Genomic DNA, 20000 nt, shown 5'->3' with positions numbered 1-20000 from the left:
GTATATATATATGTTCCCCCCATCTTGGCGGGATGCCAGTCCATTGCAGCGTTACTCAAGAAACAAGAAGAGAGAGTGAGAGAAAGTTGGAGCGAAAGAGTACAACAGGGGTCGCCACCAACCCCTGCCTGAACCTCATGGGGCTTTAGGTGTTTCCGCTCAATAAACGCACATAATGCCCAGTCTGGGAATCGAAACCACAATCCTCCGACCGCGAGTCCGCTGCCCTAACCACTGGGCCATTGTGCCTCCACACACACACACATATATGTATGTATGTATATATATATATATGTTTGTACACACTCTCACACATGCATATATATATCATTTGTGGACAAACAATCGTAATACTGGAGGGGCAAATAGCTACGTCCACTCATCTTATCAATTTCATTAACTGCGGAGTATTTGTGTTGGTCATTCTGCTCTAACTCTGATTTCAGTGTCTGGATCTAATTTAGTGTTACCTACTTCAATTAATTTATTTTGTCCTTAAGTAGAATTGACACAATTCTTTAATCCTGTACTCATTTTCATATCCTGGTTGAATTTAGGGAAATGTTTTTTTAGTATTTTGTAGGTTCTCCCTCTTGATATTAGTTCTTCTGAACAGTTTATGTTTTGTCCTTTTGTGGTAGTTTTCAGTCAACAAATTTGTTACTGGGCATTGTGAGTGTTTATTGAGCAAAAACACCTAAAGCTTCACGAGGCCCCGGCAGGGTGGTGAACCCTGCTGTACTCTTTCACCACAACTTTCTCTCACTCTTTCTTCCTGTTTTTGTTGTACCTGTATTCCAAAGGGACAGCCTTGTCACACTCTGTGTCATGCTGAATCTCCACGAGAACTATGTTAAGAGTACACATGTCTGTGGAGTGCTAAGCCACTTGCATGTTAATAAATGAGCTGCGACGTCACTGGTGCCAAGCTGTATTGGCTTTGCCTTTCCCTTGGATAACATCAGTTGCATGGAGAGGGGAAGCTGGTATGCATGGGCGACTGCTGGTCTTCCATAAACAACCTTGCCCAGACTTGTGCCTCGGAGGGTTACTTTCTAGGTGCAATCCCATGGTCATTCATGACCGAAGGGGGGTCACAACAACAACACTCTCAGAGTGGTTGGCATTAGGAAGGGCATCTAGCAGTAGAAACCATGCCAAATGAGACAGGAATCTGGTGTAGCCCTCTGAGTTACTAGTTCCAATCAAACTGTCTAACCCATGCCAGCATGGAAAGCAGATGTTAAATAATGATGATAATGATGATGACATACATCTAAAGCAAAATTTTTTCAGTGGCCCTTAAAATACTGTTGTGGATCCTTAATTTACTATTTTGTTGTATGGATCCCCAAAAGTCTTATATGGACCCCGGTTAAGTACCATTGGGCTAATATGTGCCTTGGATATTGTAATTATTATAGTATCAATGCACAGTCTCTGTTCAAGTCACTTCCCTGGCAAACTCACACTCTGGAATCTTAGAATTTTTACTTTGCCTTGTAGTAATAGGGTTGTTTTCTATCTTTTCAACACCTAGTTGAGGCACTGTGTTAATATTATAGCTATTTCATTTATATGATATATCTCCAGTATCCAAGAGTGAGGTGTACTATCAAATACCTTTTTGTAATCAATCCTTGCTACGTTGAGGATTTTTCTTCTGCTTTTTTTAAAAATATTTTTCTGCGTTTTTTAAATTTTTATTTTTGTTCGTGTTTCTATTTGCAGCCATTTATCCGTTTCCAGCACTGCTAACCCGGTAAGATGTTATTATTTTCTAGATAAGTAGTGAGTCAGTCACAAAGTATAATTGCTAGGGCTTTGCGTGCTGTTGCCATATAAAATATTAGTTTGTAATTCGTGAATCTCTGGTGTTCAATTTTGTTTTATCTTCTTGCAACTAGTTAGGTGTTAATTTTGTTTTTCTCACAAGTTCTTTGAATGCTCTTACCTCAGATTCGTTAGCGTTACTTAGATATTTCAGCTAGAAATTAGCGACTTTATCACCTCCAAGTCATGCAGTGTTTATCATGTTGCTGAATTCCTTTCTAGTTCTTATGGGCCATACATACTAGGAACATTACTGATCTTTTCATAGCATTTCTCCTTTTCTTTTTTTATTATGCTATGAGGCTGTCATATGGCCTCAGTAGAAATATCCACTGGTACATAGACTCTCAGTCAGAGACAACCAGGAGTACAACTGTAATGATAAACTTCTTTTTGTTTTTGAACATAATAAATAACCTAACTACCTAATCAACACCTGAGTAGAAGTGATATGGTTTAATCTAAACAATGAGATGAGACCCCCTTCGGTCACGACACTGACCATGGGATTGCACCTAGAAAGTTACCCTCAAAGGAACAAACCAGGGCAAGGTTGTTTATGGAACACCAGCAGTCGCCCATGCATACTGGCCTCCCCTCTCCACGCCACCAGTGTTATCAAGGGAAAGGCAAAGGCCGATACAGATTGGCACCTGTGACGTCGCAACTCATTTCTACAGCTGAGTGAACTGGAGCAACGTGAAATAAAGTGTTTTGCTCAAGAACACAACATGCAGCCCGGTCCGGGATTCAAGCTCACAACCTCCCGATCATAAGCTTGACGCTCTAACCACTGAGCCATGCACCTTCACTTAATCTAAACAATAAGAGATTAAAAAGCAGTAGAATGTATGTTACTATTTTCCCAGTGTAAGGATGATACATGTTCAGGGAAAATCCTCAACATCAAGGTGGAATCAACAAATTTTGATTCTATTCTGCTTTCTCTATCTCATTATCAATAAACTCTCGTCGATTTTGTTTTCTTTTTTGGTTGTGTTAAATAGTTTTGTTCCATATTCTCTTCTACTCTGTTTGAACTTCTGTTCATGTTGATGTATCATCTAGTTATGTACTTCTGTTGCAATCCCAGTAAAGTGTTTTGATATTTGATTCAAATATTTTCTCCTAGAAAAAGCACTTAGACTTTTCAGAACATTAACTGCGTATGTGATGGATAACTAATTAGAAACAACAGCTTGAAACAATTGTCTACACCTCAAAGAACATATTGGAAAATGGCTTGTGAGCTGAAACTGAAATTATTGGCTACTATAAGTTATCTTAACAAGGCAGAATTCCCCTTCAAATAACTATTATTCTGTAATTAAATACCAAGAGCGTTCTTGCTTTTCTCTCAATTCCTAAACTACTAACATTCTGTGAAGTAAAGAAGGAAAAAAAAAATCACATTCCATGAATTTACTCCAGATTGTAATTATTTTCGTCTTCAATGAAAAAATGTCTCACTTCGAATAATGTTTAATTAATAAGTCACAAGTCAAATCATGTTGACTATTTTTAGAAAAGAATGAAATACTATTCTACATGATTAAAACACCAATCATAAATAAATAAAATAAAATACATTTACCCTCCTAGGTGGCGTCTCAGCATGACTGCGGTCTAAAGACTGAAATAAGTAGAAAGAGAAAAAGAATTTTATGCATTTTTTTTCTGTAATTCCTTAAATTAATTTCAAGTTTAAATTTCTAATCCCACCTCATATTATGAAGAAATGATTTTCTCCCTTGTAATAGCTGCCCTCTCTAGGGAAACTACATGTATTATCCTATATCACTGTGATCACCGTAACCGACCAGGCTATCAGATGTTGCTACACATCGCTGGTCACAATGCGCTTCGCATTGTTTTAGCCTTCAAATGATGCCACCCTGCTGGCTAAGCGAGCAGGCCAACAGAAGAAAGAGCGAGAGAAAGCTGTGGCGAAAGAGTACAGCAGGGATCGCCAACACCCCCTGCCGGAGCCTCGTGGAGCTTTAGGTGTTTTCACTCAATAAACACTCACAATGCCTGGTCTGGGAATCGAAACCGCGATCCTACGACTGCGAGTCCGCTGCCCTAACCACTGGGCCATTGCGCCTCCACATTATCCTATATAACTTTACAGAAATGATTTAAGCCTTTTCATTCTGTCTTTTATTGATCTTATATTTTCTGGAGGATCTTAGCCAAAAGGCTACAAGTGTGGCTGTGTAATAAGAATAGGTTCATGCATGACTGTGTATTAAGAAGATTTCTTCCTAATGACATGGTTCCAGGTTCAATCCCAGTGTATGGCACCTTAGTCAAGTGTTTTCTACTCTAGCCGTAGACTGACTACACCCTTGTAAGTGGATTTGGTAAGCAGAAACTGAAAGAAGCCTCCCATACACACACACACACACGTACACACACACATACATAGGTGCAGGTGTAGCTGTGTGGTAAGAAGCTTGCTTTTCAACCACATAATTCCAGGTTCAGTCCCACTGTGTGACACCTTGAGCAAGTGTCTTCTACTATAGTCTTGGGCTGACCAAAGCCTTGTAAATGGATTATTTGGTAGATGGAAACTGAAAGAAGCATATCATATAATATGTGTGTGAGTGTGTGTGTGTGTGTGTTTGTGTCTGTGTTTGCCCCCCCCCCCCTCCATCACTGCTTGACAACTGGTGTTGATGTGTTTACTTCCCCATAACTTAGCAGTTCAGCAAAAGAGTCTGATAGAATAAGTACTAGGCTTTAGGAATAAGTCTTGGGGGTCAATTTGTCCAACCAAAACCATCTATGGCGATACTCCAGCATGGCCACAGTCAAATGATTGAAACAAGCAAAAGAATAAAAAAGTAAACGAATACACACACACACACACACACACACATATATATATATGCATAATTTTTATGTATATGAGTGCGTGTTTGTGTCTCCTTGTTTTGACATCATGTAGTAGTTGTAAATGATTGTCTGTCATAAAAGCAGTTTCATTTATTTCCAATATACTGAAAGGACATACATCTGGCCATGACGGAAATTTTACCTTGCTTAGAGACAGCGGAGGGTTGGTGACAGGGAGGGCATCCAGTTGTAGAAAATCTGTCTCAATAAACTCTATCCAGCCCATGCAAGACATGGAAAAGTGGATGTTAAAATGATGATGGTGGTGGTGGTGGTGGTGGTGGTGATGATGATATTTTCTGGCGGAAGTGGATCTACTTTGTTAGATTAGGACAGGTCTTTGATTTTTTTTTTAATGTTTTTGGTTTGAACGGCAGTTTTCTAAAATAATTTCCACGTAACTAAACACTTTTAAACTTCATATACTGGTAGAATGTGTTTATAAAACATCTTTTTCTCTTGGCTTTATTGAGAAAATTCTATAGTTTGTAAGATATTTGTTGTTTTTTTTCTTCAATTTCTGCAATTTCAACCAATCACTAATGTCTATTGAGGTGAAAATATTCTCTGCCGTATGAATATGTCCCTCGTTTAAGAAACAGATTGGGTTTATTTACATTTGTGAAGAAAAAAAAGATACCCTTCCCCCCACCCATAACCCTAACTAACCCTAAAACAATTGAAATGCAATAGATCGATACTAGGGTCATAATTATGGGTGACAATTTCATATGACACCGCTAGAAAAACTGCCGTTCAAACCGAAAAGATCCGGTTGTTTTTTATTGGTTGAGGAGGATCTGAGCTCATTAAGATTCAGCCTAATCTAACCTTGATATTGTGACTGATACTAAATAGATAAGATCTCTCAGCCTGTTACTATTTAGTTCAAGTGTTTCCATGGGAAAATATTTCTTGTAGGACCAAGTAATACGAAGCTAGTCTTTTACTGTGCTGTTTGTTTCTCTGTAGCGTCAGCTGGACAAAATGCTTAGCATCATTTCTTATAGCCTTATGTTCTTAGTTCAAATTCCTCTTGTCCTGGGTTGACTTAACTTTCATTCTTTTGGAGTTGATAAAATAAGTACCAGTTGAGTAGTGGGGGTAGGAGGTGTCGATGTAATTAACCAGCTGCATCTCCCACAAATTATTATTATTAATTCTTTAGCATGCAGAATAATCTGTCAACTGTGAAGTGTATTTATTCACGTTGTTTCAAATTAATTATGCATTATCTCATATTTTCATGATTTTGATGATGTAGTTGTTTATTTTTAGAATGACATTGTAGGGTAGGTGTAAGAGGCCAGATCTGGCCAGTTTGGACTTAAAATAGATAAAAATACTTGGGCCGGATATGGCCAGTTTAAATGCTGAATGGTTAAGTCTGTGAGCTGGCAGAATCATTAGCACATTGGACAAAATGTTTAGTAGTATTTCTTGTGGATCCTTACGTTCTGAGTTCAAATTCAACAAAGGTCAACTTCGCCTATCATCATCCAAATCTTTTCGGTTTGAACAGCAGTTTTTTCTAGCAGTGTCATATGAAATTGTCACCCATAGTTATGACCCTAGTATCGATCTATTGCATTTCAATCTCTTTTAGGGTTAGGGTTAGGGTTTGGGGTGGGGGAAGGGTATCTTTTTTTTTTACAAATGTAAATAAACCCAATCTGTTTCTTAAATGTGGGACATATTCATACGGCACAGAATGTTTTTACCTCAATAGAGGTCAGTGATTGGTTGAAATTGCAGAAATTGAAGAAAAAAAAAACAACAAATATCTTAGAAACTATAGAATTTTCTCAATAAAGCCAAGAGAAAAAGATGTTTTATAAACACATTCTACCAGTATACGAAGTTTAAAAGTGTTTAGTTACGTGGAAATTACATTAAAAACTGCCGTTCAAACTGAAAAGATCCCATAGGTTCATGATTTCAACGATGTAGTTGTTTATTTTTAGAATGATATTGTAGGGTAGGTGTAAGAGGCCAGATCTGGCCAGTTTGGACATAAAACAGATAAAATATTTTGGCTGGATATGGTCAGTTTAAATGCTATATGGTTAAGTCTGTGAGCTGGCAGAATCATTAGCACATTGGACAAAATGCTTAGTAGCATTTCTTGTGGATCCTTACGTTCTGAGTTCAAATTCAACAAAGGTCAACTTTGCCTATCATCATCCTTTTAAGGTCATTAAAGTAACATACCAGTCACGTCTTAGGATTGCTTTAATCAACAAAGGCCTTTACCCAAACTTCTGTCCTTGCACTGCTGTAGCTGTGGTGTTGTTGTTGGAGGTGATATTTAGCAGTTTACTGTCGTGTTTCTTTGTTTTGGATGTTGTTGGTGATGTTGCTGTTTCTCCTCTTGCAGTTTGTTTAGGTTTTTAGACTTTGTATTTTGTGGTGGGGTAAGTGTTCTTTCACTTATTGACCGGGCGTTCTACCCTCCTTTCAGAACTACCTCTCACTTCTCCTTTCAGCTGACTGGTCATTATAGATGTTGCCATCTTTTAAATTCGTGAACTTTAGGTTAGTTGAAATAAGTGTGACATATTTTAACTTCTTTATGAAGGCATATTCACTGTAGATGCCATGGAGAAAAAAATTCTCTCTTATGGTAAAAGATGGTAAAAACACCATCTGCCCAGTGCTTCTTCCTATTGAAATCCCAGATGGCCGTTTCTAGCTCTTTAGCTTTCCTCAATGGGAAACATCAAAGAGAGATAACCCTGGCCATAGCTTTAAATTAAAAAAAAAACAGTCAGCATCAGTAACTGACTTGCACTATTCAACCACCTGATTGGGATAAATATAATAGCATCAGCACCAAGTGGTGCCTAGGGATAAATGAACTTTGGGTTTGTTAAAATACATTTGTGACATATTCTAACTTCTAAAGGCAAATTCACTGCAGTTACTGTGCAGACAAAAAAATAACATATCTGGTCAGTGCTTCTCCTTAGCAGACTTCCAGATGCATTTCTAGCTCCTTGGCTTTCTTCAGTAGGAGATAACAAAGAGAGATAACCCTGGGCAGATTCTAAAGCTGTAGCTTTGTCTTAAAACAGTCAATATCAGGGACTGATTGTGCTCACAGACTGCCTGATCAGAATAAATGCAGTAGTATCAACGATAAGCAGTGATGAGGAATAAACAAGCTTTAAGTTAGTTCAAATATATTTGTGATTTGTTTTAACTCATTTAAAGTTCATTTATTCCTCATTGCTTCTTAGTGCAATATTTTAAAATTCGTGGGTTTTTTTTCATTTTTTGAAAACAAAAATTCCAGACTTTTGTTGAATATTTTTGTTGCAAAGGGAGAAAAAAACAACAAAAGAGCTAACCAACTTACTGGATTCTTAGTTAATTTAACTGTGGGTATGTAACAGATATTAGTGATGAAAATATGTGAATAAAACTTCAGTACATGTTGCAGGCTCAAATAACAACTACTACTACTACCACCACCACCACCACCACCACCAACACCGCTGCTGCTGCCGCCACCAACACTAACACCACCATCACCACCACCATCTTTGTATCGCTGAAGACTAGGTCTTTGAATTCATTTCTACCGCACTTATGTCAACAACATCTGTTTGCATCTTGCCATCTATTATCATCCTTGTACAGGAAAAAATTACAAGATTTATTTTTTAATTACTTTTATTCTAAAAAAAATTGTATATTTATGTATGCATATGTATGCATGCATACACATGTATACATGTATGTGTGTATACATACATACACACACACACACACACACACACATAATATATTGGATGTGAGAGGCACTGACTGCTTCAACCAACTGAAAAATATTTAGTGAAGAATTTTCAAGTTTACTTTAGACAAGAAGTTTACTTTGTTGAGTAAATGCCAAGAATACGCTGAAATCATCTCAGGTCTCATTCATTATCAAGGATGTATGAAATATAGTATTTACTTATAGACAACGCTACTCCATCCTTACCCCGCTCCTTTCTTGGTCTTATATATTATATTATAGCTGCAGATGTGGCTGTGTGGTAAGAAGGTTGTTTCCCAACCACATGGTTCTGGGTTCAGTTTCACTGTGTGGCACCTTGGGCAAGTGTCGGATCTTTTCGGTTTGAATGGCAGTTTTTTCTAGCGGTGTCATATGAAATTGTCACCCATAGTTATGACCCTAGTATCGATCTATTGCATTTCAATCTGTTTTAGATTTAGAGTTAGTTAGGGTTAGGGGTGGGGGGAAGGGTATCTTTTTTTCTTCACAAATGTAAATAAACCCAATCTGTTTCTTAAACGAGGGACATATTCATACGGCACAGAATGTTTTCACCTCAATAGACGTCATTGATTGGTTGAAATTGCAGAAATTGAAGAAAAAAAACATCAAATATCTTACAAACCTTAGAATTTTCTCAATAAAGCCAAGAGAAAAAGATGTTTTATATACAGTATACAGTAAACAGTATATCAGTATACGAAGTTTAAAAGTGTTTAGTTACGTGGAAATTATGTTAAAAACTGCTGTTCAAACCAAAAAGATCCCAAGTGTTTTCTATTATAAGCTTTGGACAACTGAAGCCTTGTGAGCAGATTTGGTTGATGGAAACCGAAAGAAGCCTGTTGTATATATATATATATATATATATATATATATACATATATATATACATACATCCCACTGCTTGGCGATCAGTGTTGATATGTTTATGTCTCCATAACTTAGTGGTTCAGCAAACGTACCTGGTAGAATAAGTACTAGGTTTAAAACAAATAAGCACTGGTGTCGTTTCATTTGATTAAAATTCTTCTAGGTAGTGCCCATGCATGGCCACAGTCTGATGACTGAAGTAAGTAAAAAATAAAAGATCATCGTCGTTTAACATTCGCTTTCCATGCTAGCATGGGTTGGATGGTTTGACTGTGGGCTGGCGAACCAGATGGCTGCACCAAGCTCCAGTCTTGATCTGGCAGTGTTTCTACAGTTGGATGCCCTTCCTAACGCCAACCACTCCGAGAGTGTAGTGGGTGCTTTTACGTGCCACCGGCATGGGGGCCAGTCAGGCGGTACTAGCAACAACCTTGCTCGAATTTTTACACATGGGCCAGTCAGGCGGTACTTGCAACGACCTCACTCGAATTTTTTTTTTACACATGCCAACGGCACCAGTTGCCAGAAAGGCGATGCTCGTAATGATCCTGCTCGAATGGTGCCTCCCACATGCCACCGGCACGGAAGCCAGTTAGCTGCTCTGGCAACGATCATGCTCAGATGGTGCTCTTAGCACCCTACTAGCACGGGGATTATAATAATAACAAATTATATAAATGTGTTATCTAGTATTTCCACAATTATTTCATCTAGAGCAGGGGCTCTAAAGCATTTTTTATTTAAGGGCCTCTTTCATTACTATGGGTGGACCCCCCACAGCAATTTGATGTTTGAAACCAAGTTTTATACATAGTTCTTTCAAAATTCCTATATTGTTTTCCGCACATTCACTTGTGTATTTTGAACTATGTTACATGAGAGAAACCTGGCTGTTTTTTGCAATGCGTACCAATACATACATCTATTCTTTTATTCTTTTACTTGTTTCAGTCTTTTGACTGTGGCCATGCTGGAGTACTGCCTTTAGTCGAACAAATCGACCCCAGGACTTATTCTTTGTAAGCCTAGTCCTTATTGTGTTAGTTTCTTTGCTGAACAGCTAAGTTACGGGTACGTAACGACACCAACATTAGTTGTCAATTGATGGTGGGGGACAGACACACACATACAAATACATATATATATATATATATATATATATATATATATATATATATATATATATATATACGACAGGCTTCTTTCAGTTTCCGTCTACCAAATCAATTCACAAGGCTTTGGTCGACCCGAGGCTATAGTAGAAGACACTTGCCAAAGGTGCCATGCAGTGGGACTGAACCCAGAACCATGTGGTTGTGAAGCAAGCTTCTTACCACACAACCGCTCCTGTGCCTCTAGAGTCTTTTTTGTGATGCACCATGATTACATTACAATAAAGATTCTTAATGAAACAATTATAGTAGAACCAGATAACCCATTTGTCTGTTTTTATTATGTTTTTACACCATACTCTTTTACTCCTTTACTTGTTTCAGTCATTTGACTGTGGCCATGCTAGAGTACCGCCTTTAGTCAAGCAAATCGCCCACAGGACATATTCCTAGTACTTATTCTATTGGTCTCTTTTGCTGAACTGCTAAGTTACAGGGACGTAAACATATTAGCATTGGTTGTCAAGCGATGTTGGGTGGACAAACACAGACACACATACACACACACATATATATACATATATACGACGGGCTTCTTTCAGTTTCCGTCTACCAAATCCACTCACAAGGCTTTGGTCCACCCTAGGCTATAGTAGAAGACACTTGCCCAAGGTGCAACACAGTGGGATTGAACCCGAAACCATGTGGTTGGTAAGCAAGCTACTTACCATACAGCCACTCCTACGCCATACTTAAGGTTCCATTCATCATTGGATACTTTTGGACATTTTTGAAGTTGTGGATTACCTAAGAACAGTGAACTTTCCTTCATCAAAGCATTCCATGCTACATTGATGGATTACTTAACTGCCTGTTCTGTGTCAGTCTGATCTTTGTCTGTCTATCTGTCTGTCTATCTATTTATCTATCTTCTATCTATCTGTCTATCTATCTATCTATCTCTCTGTCTATCTATCTATCTATCTGTCTATCTATTTATCTATCGTCTATCTATCTATCTATCTATCTATCTATCTATCTATCTATCTATCTATCTATCTATCTATCTGTCTATCTATTTATCTGTCCCCCAAGTGACTACAACACTGTGGATTACATCCGCATTAACATCCGAAATGGAGGACTTAAACATCCTAGATATCGGTGTTTCGGAAAACAAGGACTGGCTGGGAAAGAGAATAGAGTTCCTCTTCCACATAAGTCAAGAGGACATAAATAAAATCCCCACCCACGTACATCTTGAGGATGGCCGCAAGTTATATGTAGTAGTCGAGGGCAGAAGGCCACGATGCTATACATGTGGCAGTGAGGCACACCTCAAAAAGGAGTGCAAATCTGCCGCAAAATTACAACAACAACAACAGCCACAGGAAAAATCAAAAAGCCAGGATTATTGCCCACACCACAATATGGACAGCTAGTCAAGAAGCTGTATGCGGAAATGCAGGGAAAACAACAAAGAACAAGCCAACCCAACCAAACAACACCAACACCAGCGCCAAGAACAGAAATCATCACCACCAACAACAAATAAACCAATTCCAACACCAAGAACGACAGCAAAACCCAAAGGAACAGAAAAACAAAGAAAACACACACAAACTGATCCCCCATCCCTTATACCGCACTCAACACACACAAACACTCAACAACCAACAACAACGAAAACAACAACACAACCACTTACACAGACATACATAGAAGCCCACAACATACCCCTACCCCCTTCTGATTCCTCAGAAATTTCGTCGGAAGACGAAACCAGTGAGGAATGGCAAATAGCTACAAAAAGAAGGAAAATAAAGAGCAGAAACACAACCAAACCAAATGCAAACACGAACAAAGCAGGGGGAAATACATCTCCCGAAGACATTTCAAAACCCAACGCAAACAACAGCCACACCAACACCACAAAAACATATACAGCAAACATGCTCACAGCCATAGACACCAAAAACACAAATTTGATGGAATACATCCAATCAAAAACAAACATAACAGAAGAGGACATAAAAACAAACAATCACCCATACACAACACCACCAGACCACATCAAAATATTACACATCTCCAAAAGTCTGCACCACACACTCAAAGGCATTTTCCCCAGTGCGGTTGGTAAATGCCAAAAATATCTCACAAAGAAACTGTACTGGGATCTTCTCGAGGACAAACCAACGGAGGAGAAAGCAAAAACTTTCGAGCAGTAAGTAACCCTCTGTATTCTAATTCATTAGAACTATGATCAAGATTGGTTGTGTAAATGCGCGTGGCTTGGGGTCCCCTTGGAAACAAGGGTACCTCTTAAATGACATAAAGTCACATAAGTTAGAAATCATAGCCATAAGCGAGACCAGACTCCACAATCCGCGGGCCCTAAAGACCATGTTTGGCGGACAGTTCAACATTTATTTTTCCCCCTGTCTGCCGAGAATGGGCGGTAGTGGCACCGCGGTACTTTTTCACAAGAGTCTGGATCTCAAAGTAAGGACAATATTCGTAGACCCGGAGGGTAGACTGGTCGTCCTGGATGTCGACGGCAGCAATGGGTGCGCTTTTCGACTCGTATCAGTTTACGCACCGCCCTTAACAGGTCGGGCGGATTTCTTTCAACGTCTAGAAGTTTTCTTGGGAACGTCTCGTCCTTTACTCTTAGTGGGGGATTGGAATGCTACCTTGGACACGCATGTAGACTACGTGGGTAGAGATAGGAATAGACGGGGATGCAAATGCCTCAGAGACCTGCTCAGACGCTTTCAACTGTCTGACAGGTTCCGACTAGACCACCCGAATGCGCCAACGTGGACATGGAGCAACCGCATCGGGTCGTCGAGATCGTATCTAGATAGGATACTGTGTAGGACAGTAGATAGAGATAGCATAGGATGTCCACAATTTCCACATAGTCAGCTACACGGATCACAAACTTGTGACATGTACGCTAGACTTAGGTAAGACACTTAGGCAGGGTCCCGGATACTGGAAACTAAACGCGTCTTTCCCATCGAGACAGGTTTTCAGAGACCGGATTAGCACACTAGTAAAGAGGGCTTTGACGGGAGCCATCATCAACAACAAATGGTGGTTTGCCCTCAAGAGAGCAGTAAAAGCAGAAGCGATTAGGTACAGCAAAGCACTAGCCATAGATAGAAATAGAGTAGAGGGTGAGCTAGTTAAGAAGCTAGAAGAGGCAATTAGAAGCGGCATCGCATCCGACGTTTTGGCGGCGAGGTTGGCCCTCGACCAACACTTCAACGCCAAACACGAAGGATGTGCTGTCAGAGCTAGGATGCGTGCTCTAAGGAACGAAGGTGTTGGAGCCGCGAGAGAGGCCCGGGTGGCAGAGGCGCAACAGGGCAACAAAGCCACCATTCGGTCACTGGTAGATGAACAGGGGCGCGAATTGCTCGAGCCAAGTAAAATGTGTGAGGCCTTTCAGCAACATTTTGCCCGACTGTTCGGAACGAGTGGAGGGCAAGAACGTAGGGTGGACTTCAGTGCCTACCTACATAGCCTACCACGACTCTCGACAAGAAAGGCAGGGTGCTGCGAAGGTGCCATCACGGCGGCGGAAGTGCGGGAAGCGATGGCAGAATGCTCGAGGGACAAATCACCGGGTTTGGATGGTCTACCCTACGAGCTTTACAATTGTATGCCAGACTTGTTTGGAGATCTCTTGGCGGCGGTGTACTGCAACTGGCAGCAAAACGGGAGCATTCCTGGTTTTGTGAGCCGAGGAGCCGTAACACTGCTGAAGAAAGATCTAAACAAGGGAAATGTAATAGATAACTTTAGGCCCATCACTCTGCTTAATGCAGACTTGAAAATTTTGGCCAAGGTGTTAGCCAAGAGGTTGGCGCTTGTCATCGAGAAACTGGTCGACAAGGCGCAAACATGCGCCGTGCCAGGCCGGACCATCCATGACAACCTCCATCTGATGCGCTACATCATAGACAGGGTAGTTAACGAACCTGGCATGGGTGGGGCCCTGATCAACTTGGATCAATCGAAAGCCTTTGATAGGGTAGACCATCGATACTTGGAGGCAGTCCTGAGAGCGGCTGGTTTCGGTCCCGTCTTCCGCGGCTGGATAGCTGCCTTGTACAGAGGCATCCGTTCGGTAATTCGCGTAAATGGACATCTATCGAGACCTTTCGACATTGCACGTTCGGTCCGTCAGGGATGCCCCCTCTCGGCGCTTCTATACGTATTGACTCTTGAGCCACTACTGCGGAAGCTGGCGACTCTAAGGGGCATCCCGCGAGAATTGGGATGCGGGACGAGCGTGTCTGCATACGCGGACGACGTCACCGTCATAGTGTCAAGCCACGAGCACATCGAGCTGGTCGGCGAGACACTGAAAAACTACGAAGCGGTGACAGGAGCGAAAATCAACCGGGAAAAGTCAGTGGGCTTGCGACTAGGCACCTGGAGAAGCAAGCCCATGCCGTCCACCAGCGCCTCCGTCGTGGGACGCTGGACCGACGGCCCGGTTGAGTTGCTCGGGGTCTGGTTTGGTCCGGACCTCCAAGTGGAGAAGAACTGGAACGAGATAACGAGTAGGGTGGTCACTCTCGCCCGGCAATGGGCCGAGAGGAAACTGTCCCTAAAAGGTCGAGCGGAGGTGGCGAACACGTACATCGCGTCCGTCATCTACTACCGCCTGACCGTCGTACCTTGTCCCGACCCTACCATCACCAAACTACAACGCATCCTCTTTCGCTTCTTGTGGAAAGGATGCGTCCCGATGGTCAGGCGATCCATTTGCTGTCAACACCCGTTAAAAGGAGGGCTGGGCATGCCGTGGTTGATGATGCGCAGACACGCGCTGAGACTGCGACATCTCTGGCTCTATGTAGACGACGGTGAACAGGTGTGGTCGCCGTTTGTGAGGCACGCTTTCCCGCAGCTCGTCTCCATGACCGAACTGCAGTCGTGGATCAAAAAGAGGCCGAGGAAGGGCGAATGGCACCGCGAGTGTCGCGTTGCTCTCAAGCAACTCTGCCGTCCTGGGTCGACCTTAAGTGACTTCAACACAACCAAAGCATTCTATAGGGGTTTAGTGGAGGGGAGGTACGACGACGAGCTCGGGGCGAACCTGGACGTCGACGAGGAGTACCTGACCCGCCTGTTCGGGACGACTTTCGGGCCAGGGCCCATGGACAACTTCCAGAGATCCCTGGCCTGGCAGTGCTACCGAGAAGCGCTACCCGTTCGGGATAAGCTCTACAGACACGGCTCGAGAAACACGGGGCCGACCTGCCCGAGATGCGGTCAGAGCGACGAAACCGTTCTGCACGCACTCGTTCAGTGTCCAACAATTTCCGACCTGTGGGCTTATGTCGAACAATTGCTGTCACGTGTGGGACGAGTCGGTTTATCAGCTGAGTCTATCGTCAATATTGTCACGCCTCCTTCCTTCAAACGGGAAGGAAGAGCTATTTTCATCATCCTTGTGGCTATGGCGAAAGAATGTATCTGGTGGACGCGTCTGAAAGGATTGGAGACAAACACTTTCCTCTCTGGTCAATCTCTCATCAACTTCTTCAAGTACCACTTGAAAAGGAAAGTGAGAGTAGAGAGGCAAGTTTTGTCTAGCGAATGTTTTAAAAAAAGATGGGTGAATGTAGCAAGAATGGCACGTATGAATGACGAAGCCACCTTGAGCATAGTCCTATGAACCCAGAAATCGAAAACAGAGAGCTGCTTATTTGCAAAAAAAAAAAAAAAAAAAAAAGAAATATAAAATGTGACTTCATTGACCGAGGTTACCGTGGTCTTTTCCGTAGGCTTTTCTTTCCACGGGTAAACCTCACCTGTCCTCCCCTTTACACTTCATATTGACATTTCTGTGATAACGATCCCTATTGATCAATTTTTTTTCCTCTCCCCCCCTTTTTTTTTTTTTTTTTTTTTTTTTAACCCCCCCTTTTTTTTGTCCTCTTTCTCTCCTTTTACGATCCCTTTTGATCGAAACTCCCCTTTCCCTTTTTTTTTTTTTTTTTTTTTTTTTTTAAACCTTCAAAAGAAAAGCTCTACCTTGTAATTTGTTCTATCTGTGTGCAGCCCTGTGTGGCTAATAAAGAAACATATCTATCGTCTATCTATCTATCTGTCTATCTATTTATCTATCGTCTATCTATCTATCTGTCTATCTATTTATCTATCGTCTATCTATCTGACTGTCTATCTATCTATCTATTTGCCTGTCTGTCTATCTATTTATCGTCTGTCTATCACTCTCTCTCTCTCTCTATGTATCTATCTATCTATCTATCTATCTATCTATCTATTTATCTATCTGTCTGTCTATCTACCTGTGTGTATGTGTACGTGAGTGTGTATGTATGTGTATCTGTGTGTGTGTAGATAATATATATATATATATATTTATATATATAGTAAATATATATTTTTGAGTAGATCTTAGATGTTGGAGCAGGCTACCTTGATTAAATGTTTGGTATTTGTTACTAAAGTGTTAGCAGAATCTGCTGAAATTGGCTGGGTACATCCTCGCACCTCTGCCAACCTTGCTTGAATTTCATCTCTTCTTAATTAATATTATTTTACACTTTACACATTTTTGTTTAATTTGCAGCACATGTTAGACAGATTGCACAGTTCTTCAAATTTAGATTATGGAACACACATGCGAACATACAGGCACACACACACACACACACACTCAGAAATATGTCTAGATATGTATGCTTATAATATATGTATGTATGTATGTATATATGTATGTATGTATATATATATGTATGTATGTATATATGTATATATATATATATATATATATATATATACACACACACACACACGCATATATATGTGTATATATATATATATATATATGTATATATGTATATATATATATGTGTATGTATGTATATATATATATATGTATATATGTGTACACACACATATATGTGTGTATATATATATGTATATATATATGTACGCATACACATATGTGTACGTACATATATATATATATATTGTACAGATACATACATATTTGTGTGCATGGAGGTGTGAGCTGTTATGTGCTAATATGCCAGTAATATGATAGAAGAGAGAGTAAGGTGAGTGCGTGTGGGGGAGAGTGAGTGAGAGAGAAAGATATGGCAAATGAAAGTAATTGGTACTTAGTAGTAAAAAGAAACTGGTGACTATGGAGAGATCTAATGCCATACAAGTGTGTGTGTGTGTGTGTGTGTTAAAGCCCACTTCTGGTGCTGAGGACAGTGCAAGTCAGGTGGGTAGGCTCCCTTATTCGAATGCCTTTTATGCAACTCCCCAAAAGGCTGTCTTACAGCAAATTAGTGGAAGGCAAGCGCCAGCTATGTTGACAGAAAAAGTGCTCCAAGGATACTGTCAAGGCCTCACTGAAAAACTTTGAGATCAACATCAAGGAAATGCAAGCACGAAACTGCTCTGCCTGGCAAAGCTGCACCAATAGAGGAACTACCACCTCCTACAAACATATCAAGATTGTAGAGGCACAAAGAAAAGACAAATTGTGCATGCCCAGAGCCAGCTCCCTGCCTTTAGTGTGTGTGTTTGAAATAATTGTTGGTGTGTCTATATCTCTTACTTATTGGTGAAGCAAAAGAGACTGATAGAATGGATACCAAGCTACCAAGTTTAACCCTTTTGTCACCAACCTGGCTTGTTTACATAAGTTTTGAATTAAAATCTTCCACCAAACCTTAGTCACAATTTATATTCCTAACACTAGCTGAATGATAACTAAGTTATTTTACTAAATTCTTTGTTATATTTAAAATTAATTGAAAGAAACACAGAGCATCTCAATAGAAATATGGTAACAAATGTCTTGTTTACATACGTTTTGAATTAAAATCTTCCACCAAACCTTAGTCACAATTTATGTTCCTAACACTAGCTTGACGATAACTAAGGTATTTCACTAAATTCTTTGTTATATTTAAAATTAATTGAAAGAAACAGAGGGCATCTCAACAGAAATATGGTAACAAATATCTTGTTTTGATAAGTTCTGGATTCAATTCTTCCACCAAGCCTTAGTCACAATTTATGTTCCTAACACTAGCTTAATGATAACTAAGCTATTTCACTAAATTCTTTGTTATATTTAAAGTAATTGAAAGAAACACAGAGCATTTCAAAATAAATATAGTAACAAGAGGGTTAAAAAAAAAGAGAAAAAAATTACCACTGGGGCCAATTCATTTGACTAAAATTCTTCGAGGCAGTGCTCCAGCATGGCCGCAGTCTAATGACTGAAAGAAGTAGAAGAGATAAAAGATATTTATTCACTCAACTCAATCTATTAAGTTCTATGTCAGATAATGTTTGCATTGTCTAAAATATATTTTCAGCTATCATCGTCATCATCATATTTTTGATGTCTGCCCACCTTTCCATTTGTGCATGAGTTGGATGGAGTTAGTTGAGCAAGATAAGGAGAAACACAGGTACACACAGAAAGATATATATATATATCTCTCTCTATATAAACGGCAGTTTGTCTGTGTGTGTTTCTGTGTGTCTGTTTGCTTGTACCCTCACCCGACCACGGCTTTCAACCGATTCTGATGAAACTTGACCACACAAATAGCCAATGTCATAATTCAAAACTAAACGCAGCGAAAAGTTTGAAAAGTTCCCCCAGTTCTGAAAAAAATCGATAAATTCGACTGGGGTCGAGAATCAGAAACACAAACCGCAAACTGTCTAGGGGGCGCAACTCCACTTTTTTTACTCTCAAAAAAAATTTACATCATTTTTTTCCATCTTTTTGCTATTTTTGGCTATAACTCTCTAAAATGCTTATAGTATTTCCCTCTACAAACCTGAGCAACGCCGGGCGATACTGCTAGTGTATATATAAATGCATGTATACACACACACACACATGACAGAAGTAAATAGACACCCCATAAAACATCACTTTATGTTTATTCTAACTAGTTTATATTTTTTATTAATTGACATTTTTGTTTCAGATTCTATATGTGACTGTTTAATCATGCCATGTGTCACCCTTTCGGTTATGATGATGAGGGTTCCAGTTGATCTGATCAATGGAACAGCCATATTTCATTCCATATCAGCTACCTCTGATGAGCACAGGGTTACATAATCAGAGTCTTACCTCACACTCCATTGAATCCCTAGTGCAAAACTGATCGGTAAGATCGGTTGTAATAGATATAGAATACTGTACACTTCGGATAATGTACTCACTCTCTTGACATTTCTCCTGACTTATGGACTCTAGATGACCTATCCACACACACACACACACCCATATATATGTATGTAAGAGTGTATGGTCTAGTGGTAGTATAATTATAATTAGGGTTCAAGCAAAATTTAGAAATAGCAGTTAAACTACTATTTCACTACCATAAGAAAATCTCTATTTCGCTACCATAAGAAAATCTCCCAGACAGCAATAATTAATTAATTAATTATCTAAATTT

At 40.0% G+C, this 20000-nt stretch overlaps 1 protein-coding gene across 5 annotated transcripts in view; it reads left to right on the top strand.

Moving 5' to 3' along the window:
• Positions 1–1647: 1647 nt before the first annotated feature.
• The window catches only part of LOC115224740 (protein retinal degeneration B), a 143799-nt gene continuing 125446 nt past the window's right edge, over positions 1648–20000 (top strand). For 2 of the 5 annotated variants that reach the window (XM_036513577.1, XM_036513576.1), the window contains exon 1: positions 1648–1762. The gene's annotated coding sequence lies outside the window, so the exon portion shown is untranslated. The remainder of the gene's footprint in view (positions 1763–20000) is intronic. The other 3 variants (XM_036513578.1, XM_036513574.1, XM_036513575.1) reach the window with 2 other exon arrangements.

Source organism: Octopus sinensis, linkage group LG26 (assembly GCF_006345805.1).
Source record: "Octopus sinensis linkage group LG26, ASM634580v1, whole genome shotgun sequence".
Taxonomy (NCBI): Eukaryota; Metazoa; Mollusca; class Cephalopoda; order Octopoda; family Octopodidae; genus Octopus; species Octopus sinensis.
Note: the sequence above shows the minus strand (reverse complement) of the source record. Positions and strands in the feature narration are given on the sequence as shown.